The sequence below is a fragment of the Hirundo rustica genome, chromosome 1 (genome assembly GCF_015227805.2).
Source record: "Hirundo rustica isolate bHirRus1 chromosome 1, bHirRus1.pri.v3, whole genome shotgun sequence".
Lineage (NCBI taxonomy): Eukaryota > Metazoa > Chordata > Aves > Passeriformes > Hirundinidae > Hirundo > Hirundo rustica.
In genome coordinates, this window is record NC_053450.1 from 25,382,144 (window position 1) to 25,395,113 (window position 12,970).

General features: G+C 38.5%; 1 protein-coding gene across 1 annotated transcript in view; it reads right to left on the minus strand.

Moving 5' to 3' along the window:
• The window catches only part of NECAB1 (N-terminal EF-hand calcium binding protein 1), a 57,379-nt gene that overhangs the window by 15,669 nt on the left and 28,740 nt on the right, over positions 1-12,970 (minus strand). The window lies entirely within an intron of this gene.

Below are 12,970 nucleotides of genomic sequence, written 5' to 3' on the forward strand. Positions count from 1 at the left end.
GGACAAAAAGACCTCTGAATTTCCAGGTGTAGACACAACTCCCACTCAAATTGAGAGGCCTAAGTACACAGTGACACAATACAGCTTTTGCTCAAAAAGACCCTTTTCTTTACATCATTCACTCCAGTTGATGGCAGCACCACATTACTTCTGAAGTGTGGAAAAGCCAAAATAAGATTGACAGCTGCAGAACTGCATTTTAAGTTTTAATTCAGATCCACTGTTGTGAAAAGATGTTTCTCAAGCCCACTGGCCTGTCTCAGACACTTATTATGGGAATAATCTTTGAACAGGGCACATGCTTAGGATACTCCCCTGAAAAATCTCACTAGCAGTTCACTGAAGGACTGTGCAAGACAGGTTGCCTTCTGAATTTAACACTCTTTGACTGATTTTTTTTCCTTTTATTTGTTTAATTCTTTTTGAAACTATATATCTGTATATTTCACAATTTAATTAAATTAATCTAAATCTTATTTAAAACTAGAGTTTGGTTATTATAAAAGTTTGCTCCAGTATTTAGCAATTTGTAATGGTTTTTTGAATAATTACATTTCCAACGTATTATATGCATCAAAAAAAAATTATACTTTTTTTTTGTTTGTGTGTGTGTGTGTAGATGATTTCAGAAATAATTTTTATGCCTGTTTTCTTCCTGGCCCAATAAATCATATTTCCATGGCTGGGGTAAAATTTGACATTTCTGGCAAGCCCAGATCTGCAAAAACCCACTGCGTTCCCTTCCAACTGTGCCCATTATGTGATTCTGTGATTTGGCAGTTCTGCAGTAATATGTAGGTAAAGCTTCATGAAGGGGGGGGCGGGGGGGGGGGTGTCACTCTTACAATAATATAAACACCCTCTTTCTTTTTTTCTCATTAATAAATGAAACAGAGAGGATAGCCTACAGCCTCTGCTTACTGTGTTGAGGTCACATCAGGAATAGAGACAGAAAATAGGTTTACACCTCTTAAGCTCTGAATGAATTTGCTGGTTCCTCACTCAGCTGATCCTGAAAACCCTTGGGCACAATTCCATCTAAAACAACTTTATAAAATATGAGGTGCCTTCAATAAGAGATTTCTTTAGTCACCACATCTGAAGAGAGATGATAGTCCCTTACCTCCAAGCTTTAAAGAAGACCTGTCACTTCAATGGTGTTGCCTCCTACACTATCTGAGAACACATCTGAGTATTTTTGGCAATGCATATGACTATTTTTAAGGTATTCCATGTTCTTTCCAATGTGAATTACAGCTGAAATGCCTTTCTGATTTTTAGACTTCTCTTAGAATTTTTTCATATATATGTTTGCAATCAGAACACAAATAAAAAATGCTTAGAAATTCAAATGTAAAATGAAAGATTGTCAGAAAATAGCTTTAGAAGCATTTTGCTCTCAAATGAGTGCAATCTTTTCACAATATATGTTAGTAAATTAGTTCTTTTTGGAGACTTCTGCCACAGAAATCTCAGCCGTGATGTTAAACCCCTCATGAATCATCAGAAGCTACTTAAGTAGCCAGAAGCTTCATGGTCTTCTACATTTACTTCTCCAGGCTTCAGATTAATCAGCTGCAAGTCACTTTCCAACAAATACTTTTTCATTGATACAATTTTAAAACAGATGCTCACAAGACATTGTCTGTCTATCTGAGTGTCTTGGGTTTCAATGCAAGATGTATTCTATTCCCATCTTTTGAAACCATTTGAAGAGCTGTTTTTCTTTATCTCGTAACTCCAGAGGGGAGGGGGGCAGGTGTCTTTCTGTTAATGGGCCAGCTGTTAAAACCAGGTGGGGCAGTGTTTCTTTATCCCTACCACAGCCCATCCTACCTCAAGGGGATATCTTCTGTTAATGGGCCATTAAGGCTCACTGCATGACTGATACAGTTACATCATCCCATTGTGAGATGATCCACCCAGTGGAAGGAGTAAAGTCTACCTACCTGGATAAAACCTGGGATTCAGAACACCAGAACAGCCTGTTTCCACTGGATTCCCAGAGGAAGACTGGACCTGTCTTGCCACCACTGGACCCTTCTGCAAGTTAATCTCTATTCCAACAGAATCACATTTGTCACTCCAGGAGGACTTAATCGGACTGCGACCAACACCGTGACCAACAAGGTGGCAGGTCGTATTCTGTTCAGCGTTTTGCTTTTTTGTTTGTTTGCTTTTTTGTATGATTACATTTTAATATTTTTTTTAATATTCCAAGTAAAGAACTGTTATTCGTATTTCTATATCTTTGCCTGAAAGCCCCTTAATTTCAAAATTATAATAATTCAGAGGGAGGGAGTTTACATTCCCCATTCCAAGGGAAGCTCCAGCTTTCCCTGGCAGACACCTGTTTTTCCACACTAAAACACTGAGGGACTCACACCAGTCTATAAATAATGTTTACGGCAACCTTTTATGAGTACCTAAACTTTTTGTGCATTAGGTAAGCTGTTATTTTATTCTTCTTCATAATTGTAATTGATTTAAAACCTCAGTGAACCTGACAGGTCATTTAACTTCCAAAAATTTTGATTCTCTGGCATGTTAGAAGAGCATGTGTGAATCTGTGCAGCATGGACAGATAATTAAAACCCTTCAATAGAAATCCAGGGGGTGTGTGTGTGTGTGGGTGGGTGTGTGTGTGGGTGGGTGTGTGTGTGTGTGTATATATATATGTGTGTGTATATATATATATATATGTATGTGTATATATATATATATATATATTCCCTCCCCCCCCAGCTTTTGCCATTGTTCTTGGAAACAAGTGAACAAATCATCCCAAAACTGACCCTTTCCTGTAAGTTTTTGAACTGTGTTTTAAAATTCTGGGCCTCCAGAAAGTAAATGTTGCTGATATCTCCATATTGCTTCCTGCTGGTACTCATGGTAAATCTGATACAGGCATGCTGAATTACAACATAAATGTACATCAGTATTGTTTTATTTTGCAAACTGTTCAGGTGGGCTCTCACAGATTATTTTATCATATAAACATTAGCTGAGTAATACTTGCTACTGTCTGAGGCTACTGCTTTTTAACTCCTTCAGAAAAAAAAAATTACCTGGAAAATCTTTCCTGCATCTGAAAGTTAATAAAATTTTTTCATTAGAACTGGCCAAGTTTTTGCATTGCCATGGGATTTAGTCTTTTTTTCTTTATATACCTGTCCCATAATTTCTATATTTAAAGGCTTCCCTATGGATATGTCTTAGATTTTTTAGATATGTCTTAGAGTTACCTTATCAGATTTACAGAGCTATTTTTGTAAAGATGGGAAAGGCAGGCAAGATGCTAACATCAATTTGTGGCAGTCAAGAATTATCAAAGACCTTTTCCTTATGTATATTTTACCCAAATATTAGTGCTTACAACTATTCTTTGTGGAATTACTTAACTCTCTTAATGCACGTGATTGAGCAAATAATTACAAATTACTTACTATTTTATTTAAAGAATTGCTGAGTCAAGAAATTCTGAGCTCACAGCAATGTTGGGCAGCTTCAACTCCTGCCCAGTGAAAAATAACTACTACCTGTCTTTCTAAAGTTCTTCAAAGATCACAGAAGAAGGTATTCAGCATATATAAATATGCTGAAATGTATAAATAATTGCAATTTAAGTCATGGAGGGGAAAACATTATCCATTACAATTCAATTTAAACCTCAAGCCCAGCTCTCAGCACTGAGGAATGAGTACCCATGCTTTGTTATAATTTCACCACTCTTATTTTCTTTGAAAAGTACCTTATTTTGTATTTTATTCAAGGCACACTGGTACAACATTTTTGTATCATTTTATTAAGTTTATATTATGGTAGAACCAGCTTAACTTGCATGCCCAGTATTTGTATTGCCAGTGCATTGTGCCACCAGTCAGTAATGGGACCCATGGATGATGTCTGTACAAAACTAGAAAAATGGCCCATTTCTTGAATTTCATTAGCTGTAAGTTACCGTTCATTTACATACACATTACACTGCACCACAGTTTGGGCAGTCCAGATGAAATGAGTCTGTGTTAACATATGGTTCTGCTTGTTAGTTTTACTGAAAGTGAGTGAATGAGGGTAATTTTCCACATCTTCCTCATCAAGAGGCAACTGTGACCTTTGTGAGCAGCAAAGATTTGTTTCCTTTAACTCAACTGAAAATGCACATAATTAGTGATTTTGCTGTGGAAAAGGTCCTTGTGGTCTTTAAAAGTGTCTACAGGCTATCTTAAAAAGTGCAGAAGATGTTATGTTTTATAAAGTCAGAGGAGGCAGGTTTTAGGAATTTCTTAGTGCTGTCCTCATCTCAGGGTCACCAAGGCTCAGCAACTCTTGATCCTCTCAGCCTCTGGTGCCAGCCTCAGCCCTCTCCCCTGGGTGAATTGACTGTGCTGCTCCATTTATCACAAGAGCAGCTCCTTGAGATGGAGAAAGAGTGGGACAATTCTTACTGATATATTACTTAGCAATTTTCTGTTTCCTATCTATATGTCATATTAAACGTAATTTCACAAAAATATTTATGCTTATCTTTACAGAAAATACCCTCAAGTCAACTGAAAAGCAGTTATCACTGAGTAGAACTTGTCAAATAATAATCTATTTAAATTTCCCTTTATCATGGAATGTCTTCTCCCCTGGATATTTAATCCCAAATTAAAAGGACAATGCCCTGGGTTACAACTTAAGTTGAGGATATAAAATTAGTCAGAATAACTTCACTAAAATGCAATCCCTAAAATCTAATTTTTCAGACTGCAAGAAGAAATCAAAACAGCATTAGAATAAAATCATAATTTCAGTAGAAACCATGTTGAGAGATGCTCAATATATTCTCATCACACAAATGTACGCTTTACAGCATCCTCTCTGTAAAAGTGATCAAAGGCAGGAGGTGCCCAATTATTAGATTCAACTTTGAATACGGCAGAAGTTTTACAAGTTTATCCACATATTATATTTAGCATAAATTACGTGTTTGAATTCTACCTAAGGAATTGGAACAGTGACAATTTCTACAAACCATCTGCAGTGCTGTCATAACAGCAGTGAGATAAAATAGGCAGCCATGGCTGATTAGAAAGATCATCACACATTTGTAATAGCATCTCTCAGAGCAGTCTATCACTCTCCTGTACTAGGATTACTGAAGGAGTAATACACTGTTGATGTAATAACAGTATGTACAAAATCCATGTGTGGATAAACTCTCCTATTTAAGTGCTATTAGGTGCATCACGTAGCTTAGAGACAAGAAACTGTTTTGACTTTGTTTGATTTTAGCAGGTAGCAGGGAAATGTGTAAAGCCATTGCTCCCAGAAGAAGTTTGCAACAATACATAGAAAACATCAAAGCCGCTGGTGGTTTTGATAGCTATCAAGAGAAGGATGGCTAGTTAAATGCTTATTTTTCTGCTGTGAAGTAATTTCTATTTAGAGGCATGAATATTAAATTTAGGGGGTTTTCATTTTATCTTCATTTCTGACTAAACACATCTTCTCTGCTACAGGCAAAAATTTGAGCACTGTGTCTTTCTGACCCAATAGGTACAAAACTTCCACAAAAAAAGATCAAAGAAGTTCCCAAGAGTTTTCATTACTCTGATAAGGAGCTAGAAGAGGAAAGGCATGAATCTCTGCAATATCCTTGCATGACTCCTCAGAATTAATTGCTTGCAACTTTTAAAATTCATCTTAGTTTGATTTGACTTGCACTAACAGTTGCAATCTTAAAAATAAACAAAAAGAAAAAATCCAAAACATAACTTAATAATATTCCCAGATAAAAACAACATTTATTCGTAGGGTTCTCTCTGCCTTGTGCAGGGTGGAACTGGTGGTATATTTAGCATTATCACCAGCATTCCTCTCTTCAGCTGAGAGACAGTCAAATCAGTTACTGACTGGAATAGGCTTCTTAGGGAAATGGTGGAGTCATCATACTTGGAAGTATTTAAAAAATGTGTAGATGTGGAACTTAGGGACATGGCTGAGTGGTGGATTTGGCAGTGTCAAGAGGTTAATGGCTGGATGTGAAGAATTTAAGGATTTTTTTCCATCTGGAATGATCCTAAACCTTAATGATTCTATGATTTTTGATTGACATTTAAAAAATAGTGATAAATCTAAAGAAACAAATGAACTGTTTTCCAAGTCAGTGCCTGAAAATTAATACTCAGAATAAACTGAGCAGTGCCTGTTATTCTTGTGCAGCAGCTATTCATTGCATTAATTCTGTGAAACATGCATTTGTAAAAAGTGCAATTTCAAAGATAAACAAGACTAGATTCTGTGAAAAATGTTAATAAATTGTAACCTCATGGAAAAATGGGTACCAGCTAATTTAACACAGCTTTTATGGGGGAAAAAAAAAAAAAAAAAAAAAAAAAAAAAAGGCAATTTAAAACTTCTTTTTTTTTCTCAAACAGAATGTTAGTTGTGGAACACCCTTGTCAACAAACGCTTATCTAACTTTCTTCACATATAGTTTGTTTTCAGATAAAATTTACATAAATTCTTCTGTTAATATTATTCAAATATACAAGTAAAAAAAAATCTAGGTGTTCTGCTTTATAATGGCTATCAACTCTCAAGATTGCCGTGATTTACATAATTACCAAAAATGCACCATCAGTAACAATTTCAAGCCCTGCTACTCTCTTAGCACCTGTAATCTTCTCTCTTACTTTACTGGCTCTTATTTTTAGACTATTCAAGAAATTTTTAAGTAATAATAAGGCTGCACTGACTTTGCATAGTTTTGGGGTTTTTTGAGCAAAGCAGAAAAATTAATGATTTCATAAAAGCAGAGAATTAGCTGTGTTGATCCAGCATCTTGCAACTGTACACCACATACCCTCATTTCTATGTTTTTGCAAGCAACATGTAAAAAGAAATTAGGATTTTTTTTACCCCCAAAAAAGACTTGGAAGACTATTCGAGAACTTTGAAGCTCACTGAAGAATTGTCTTGTTTTCATCCTAAAATTAATGCTTATGTTTTACGTATGTAAGTGCTGCATGAAAACCAGTTTTAAATAAACCAGTTTTGATGACTACTGCTCAAATGCATTTTGCTAGCTCATCTAGTCTGGTCCTTTGCTATCACAGATAGATTGTTAAGTGTTTTTCAAAAAAGAGCTGCAAAGGAGGGAGGAAATTCCCTCCAAAACAAAGAATCAGACTTTTACATAATCTGAAAAGAAGAAATTTGTAGTGTCCTATCCCTCTTTTCCTGTGTTGCCTGCCATTCCTTTCCACACAAGCCTGCTGTGCTTTTGTCTCCAAAAGAAGAACTGTACCTCAGTATTTACAAGAGTAGTGTGCACTCAGAGGTCATCACTTTGAAAAAGTGTGCATTAACTGCTGTAGCCAAAGCACCATTGGGCTTCAATCTGTGGAAAAAAGAAAAGTTTTCCATTGGTTGTTCAAAACTCCTGACCAAGTATATCCAGGAGATTGCTATTGCATTGCAGTCATTGGATTTGGACTTGAGATAAAAAGTCGTATCAGGTCAAGCTACACTCCTACTCACTGGATCAATATTTCACCTTTATTAGCAGTGTTAACTGTAAAAACCAGTTTCACTTTTTTTTCTTAGAATCTATAGCACTATTTCCTTTTGAAATTTAAATACACTATCTAATAAATATAACCAATATAATCTAAGTAGCAGCTCAGATATGAAGCGTTTTGTTGCTGGAGACTGGACCACATTTACAACAGCTGCGATGGTCTTAAGTCCATTTGAGGCAGGTCGCAGTCTGAGTGAGCATGAGTGCTAAATAGACCCTGCACTTGCAATGGAAAGAAACAACTGCCTGGTCACCAAGTGCTGCTCTCCTGAGGAAGCAGCTCTGCCACATTCAGTCACCCCCAGTGATTCCCAGTTCCCACCACTTTGCCATTGTGCCAGTGCAAACCGTCTCAATTCCAGTTGTTGCTCCAGTAAGTAAAGAGCTGATACTCTATGTCAAGACCATTGTCAGTTCCACAACAGACTAGTAGGTGAGGCTCAAGCCAAGAGGCACTGAAATCATGGAGCAGGGAGTGTGTCTCATCCTGAAATCTCCCTGCCACAGTCACTTGGCCACCAGCCTGCTGTGTTTAGACTTCTACCAACACTGAAATTGAAGGCAGGAGTCAGGCAGAGAGGGGGGTGCTGTTCAATCAATGAAAAAGTGAACTTCAAATGGGTATCAGTAATGACTGATAAAAGATACTGTTGGATCGGGGTAAGCATCATCAGCTCTTCCTCTGAGAGACCGTTCCTCTGGGGAAAAAATCCCTTCAGAGACCTCAGAGCTATCCAAGTATCTAAACTGGAGTTTGTGCCCTACAAAGACCCACCTGGTTTCCAGCTGCTGCCCCAGGAGGAGGTCTCATCCTGCCCCTGGGTCTTCTTGAGGTCCTGTGTGCTATTTGTCAGGCCTATGGAGACATCTTGGATATCCTTGAATATCCCAGATCTTTTAAAATATCTTTAGATAACTGTTTAAACCCCTGAACACTTTTATATTTTCAATTTAATTTCATATGGAAGTTAGATTTTTGGTGATTAAATTAGCTTTTGCTAGGTTATTGAGTACAAAACAGCTCACCACCAGCAGACTGTTGTATTTGCAATAAACTATAGCAATACCAGAAATCAAAATGATAGAGAAAAACTTGTTCTTGCCAAATAGCTGACAAGCAGCAAGAATCTTACAGCTTGGTAACTGAGGGAAGACTTGTTATTTAATCTCTAAGTTTCTGATTTTCAATATTCATGAGCCAATAGAACTGAGATGTCGAGCACCTTAAAAAATGGTCTATTTTACCTATCTACATCATTACTCAGTGATATTTTATTTTCAGAGCTGTGGGCAAAATGTTTCTTAATTTTATTTATACGTGACTGTAAGCTAGAGAATGTAATAAAAATGCTTGCTGAAAGTGTTATGTTCACGTGGGTAATAAAAAAGATTAAGTATTTTAACTAAATATGCTTTATAAAAGATGTCAGAAAAAAAGACCTGAAAAGTGCATTTGTGAAGTTTTGCTGAGTGCTTAATTTTTAATACTTCCTGTATACAGGATGAAGAAGAAATGCAATAAACAGAGCAATCCAGATAGAACTTTGATCGGAAAATATCAACTTGGCAGAAGCAAGAAAACCAACGGACACCAAAGATTAACCTGTCCTCACCACTCCAGTATAAGCAACTCATGCAGACTCTCCTTCCTAAGGAGAGAAGTGATCAAATATCAAATGCCACAAATCCCTCTAAAATTCCTCAGTTGTTTTTCCTTCCCTTTGTAAGGATAAAACACAGGGAAAAACAGTACCAAAACAGAAAGAATGTAGCTCCCCTACCATCTTCTGGTTCAATGGGATTTGTATTGAAGTATATTGCTTGCAAATGCAACTCAGTCTTTTCCCTGCAGAAATATGTTCTTGGAGAAATCTATTTCTCTGCAGTTTTAGCTTATCACCTTCCCATCAAGCAATGGAGCTTGAATGGTTCCTATGTTCCTGAGGCCTTCCTGTCTTCCCAGATGCTGTTTAGTTTACTTCAGCAGGAGGGATTTGGCCCCAGAACAGTGAAAGGAAATCAAAGCTTCTTGAACCTGCTAACGCACTAGAATGTTTTCTGCCACAGATGATGATGGTTTCACTTTCAGATAGCAGAGGAATGGAAGGCTGGAGAAAACTCAATTCAAGAAAGCTGTGCTAACAACTCTTTCAAACTACAGAGGGCAATAAAGTACACAGAAATCATGCTGAAATTGCCTTGCAGGAGCAAGGCTTCTATTAATCTGTTGGAGAAAAATATCTACACATGGAAATCATTTGGAGTGATGGGGACCATTTGGTTGACCTTGATCTAAATGCAGGAGTCCATAGCCATGCCAAGTTCCAGTTGCTCTTGGTGGGATATTGTATTCAGTTCATTTGGCAAGGTTTGGGGAGGGGGGAAGGGAGGGACTGCAGAGATGTTTTTTGTGAGGAGCACCCCTATCATCAGTAGAGCCAACGCCAGCTGGCTCCAAGTTGGATCTGCCACTGGCCGAGGCTGAGCCCATCAGGGTGCTGCCTCTGGGACAGACAACAGATATAAGAGGGAACAAGTTACTGCAGAGAAGCAAATTACAGGCAGAGAATAGAGGAGTGAGAATAGGTGAGAGAAAGAGCTATGCAGACACCCAGGTCAGCGCAGAAAGAGGGGCAAGAAATGCTCCAGGCACGGGAATGGAATTCCCCTGAAGCCCCTGGTGAGGCAGCTGTGCCCCTGCAGCCCGTGGATATCCACAATGGAGCAGACATTCACCTGCAGCCCCTGGAGGAGACCCAGACCTGAGCAGGTGGATGAGCCCAAAGGATACTGTGATCCTGTGGGAAGCCTGCACAGCCATGGAGAGCAGCTCATGCTGGAGCAGGTTTGCTGGCAGGACTCATGACCCTGCAGTGTACCCATGCTGAAGCAGCCTCTTCCTGAAGGATTGCAACCTGTGATCTATCTAGATTAGGGATTTAGATTTTAGATTTTTCTGACATGCAAATCCATGCTTTTCATTGAAGACTGACACATCTTCCTTCTTGAGGGTTTCCTTGAAAACTGGAGCTGAAGAATTTTTCTAGGGCTTCAATTCTGCAGCTGCCACTTGTGTAAAGTACTTACTGAATATGGGCAACCTTAACTGATAGGGATTTTCTATAGGAAAGACTGAGTGGTGGTTTTATGTCTGATTCTAAAATCAATAAAGTGCAATGTCGCTCCTTTCCCTGCTAAATATTTAAGAAGAATGAGCTCTCCACCTGAAGTGGAACACACTCTGGAGAAGTTTATCAGAGTCAGATAGAGGTGCTGAGTGTTTTTCAATCCACAGAATCAGAGGGGATGGAAAACTCATGGCCAGTCTGAGGACTTGGGACTGTAATTAGTCCCATGCTTTGCAGGATAGAGTTCAGATTCAATCTCAGCAGTCTTTACTCTTGGTTTTTAATAGAACAACTTAGTCCTTGGAAATTTAGTCTGGGTCATTGGAAGCTGACTCAGCCACTGTAGATACTCCGTGTGCTGGTGGGTCTCATAGTGTAGGTCTTCAATTCCAAACTTCTTTTCTATATGTGAATTTTCCAACTAGGACATCACTTAGAAGATAGTAAAACATGCTGCTACTACTCAGTGACTGTTCAAGGGACTCAGTGGCTGCAGTGGCAGAATGGTGACAAAGTTTTATGCTGCATTAGGAGAGGAAACCCGTCTTGTCTGGGATGCATGTCGTTGGCCATTTAAAACCAGACCAACAACTTCTGAGCACCTGTTTGCATGAGCAGGGAGTCAGCTCGAGCTATGGGCTGCCTCACATCTTGTGTGTTACTGGTGGTGAACATCATTTATTATGCTGTCTCAATGTGCTATCTAACTTTTTCTGCACCGCCAGCTCTAATTTTAGATGGCTGTGTTCCAGATTTTAGACCACAAACTTAAGCAAAACTTGAACTATTTAAGATAGAAATTGTAATATTTGTACTCCAATGATTTATCAGGTGATGAAGTCACATAACCTATCTGTTTCCTAAGAACGGAGTTCCTGTTGAAAACAACTCAAATTTTGAATTGAAATTTTAATTTCTGTACAAAGCTGTAGTGGCTGAGCTTATCCTTGGCAGAAAGCTCTATTTTAGAATATTTGAGGACACCTTTTCTGTTTGACTGTGTTCACACACATTTTCTAATAAATGGAATCAGAAGTGCTTTTCCAGTGTTAACCTTCCTCTATTGCTGCCATCTCTAACAAATAGTCAGCTGAAATATTCCTGAAAGGCAGAAAACCCATTAGGCTTGCATCTTCAGTTAAAAAAGTGAAATTCAAAGAAATTGTGGTTTGGTTATATTTTAGATGCATTCTTCAAGTAGACAAATGAAACAATAATATTGCAGATTTTCTTATCCATATTTCTAGTCAGGCCAGTACATATATTTTATAATCTCATTACTTTGCTGGGACTCCTCCTTGTAATTAACTTCTGAAGTAATTCTTAAATGCTGTCTTTTATTTACTTCCAGTTGTTATGAGATGATGTCCTGCCCTTCAACAGCAGTATTTTATACATATGGCTGTTTTATTTAAATTATGCATAACTCAAATGAACCAATCTGTCATATTTTAATAGCCAGCTCAACAAGACAGTGAGTCAGCACCCATTCACTTCATTAGGAGTGGAAGATGCACAGCATGAATGAAGAGACATTCAGCTTACTGGCTCAAGCTCTAAATAAATAAGCTACACTTTTGGGGTTTTATTTTGGCAGGTTATGCAAAATATATGAGTACTCCTGCAAACACCCAAATATCAAAGATAACAGCTTCACTAAAGCAGCACAGCTTTCTCCGCATTGATCTCTCCACTGATTGACTAAAAGCAAAACCCCAGGATTTTTGACCCCTTGGGATCTCACTGTATAATTTTGGCTGGAATTTCTGGTTTTGATGACTAGCCTCGTGTGGATCTGTGGCTGGGTTTGGAGGATCTGGGTTCGCTTGCCTGGTTTGTGTTTTCACTCACCTTTGAAGCTGTTCCACCTCGCACAGGATATTTAACTGTTGAGCCAGAGAAGAGGAGTGAATCACCCAACATACCAAAGCATTTTTGGTCAGATGTACAGGTAGGATGTGGTCTGAACCCAGGAGCAGGTAAAACCATGATGAATTGATTGCCACGTGGATCTGCTGCCTGGCACGTCCAGCAGCACGGCCAGATTCCCTGTCAGATGTGAGGGTGGAGAAACCAAGATTCTTCCCCTGAGAAACCTCTCCCCTCTCCAGGGTAAAGGTCCCATTGCTGTGCTGGTGGGCAGCAGCCCTAACACCTCCTCTTGGTAGGCTCTGTGACCACTGCTTTTGTTTAAAATGCCTCAAATGGAAATGAAACCTTCTCCTTGGCCAGGAGCTTTCCCTCAATCCACCACGTTATTTTTTCAAATTTG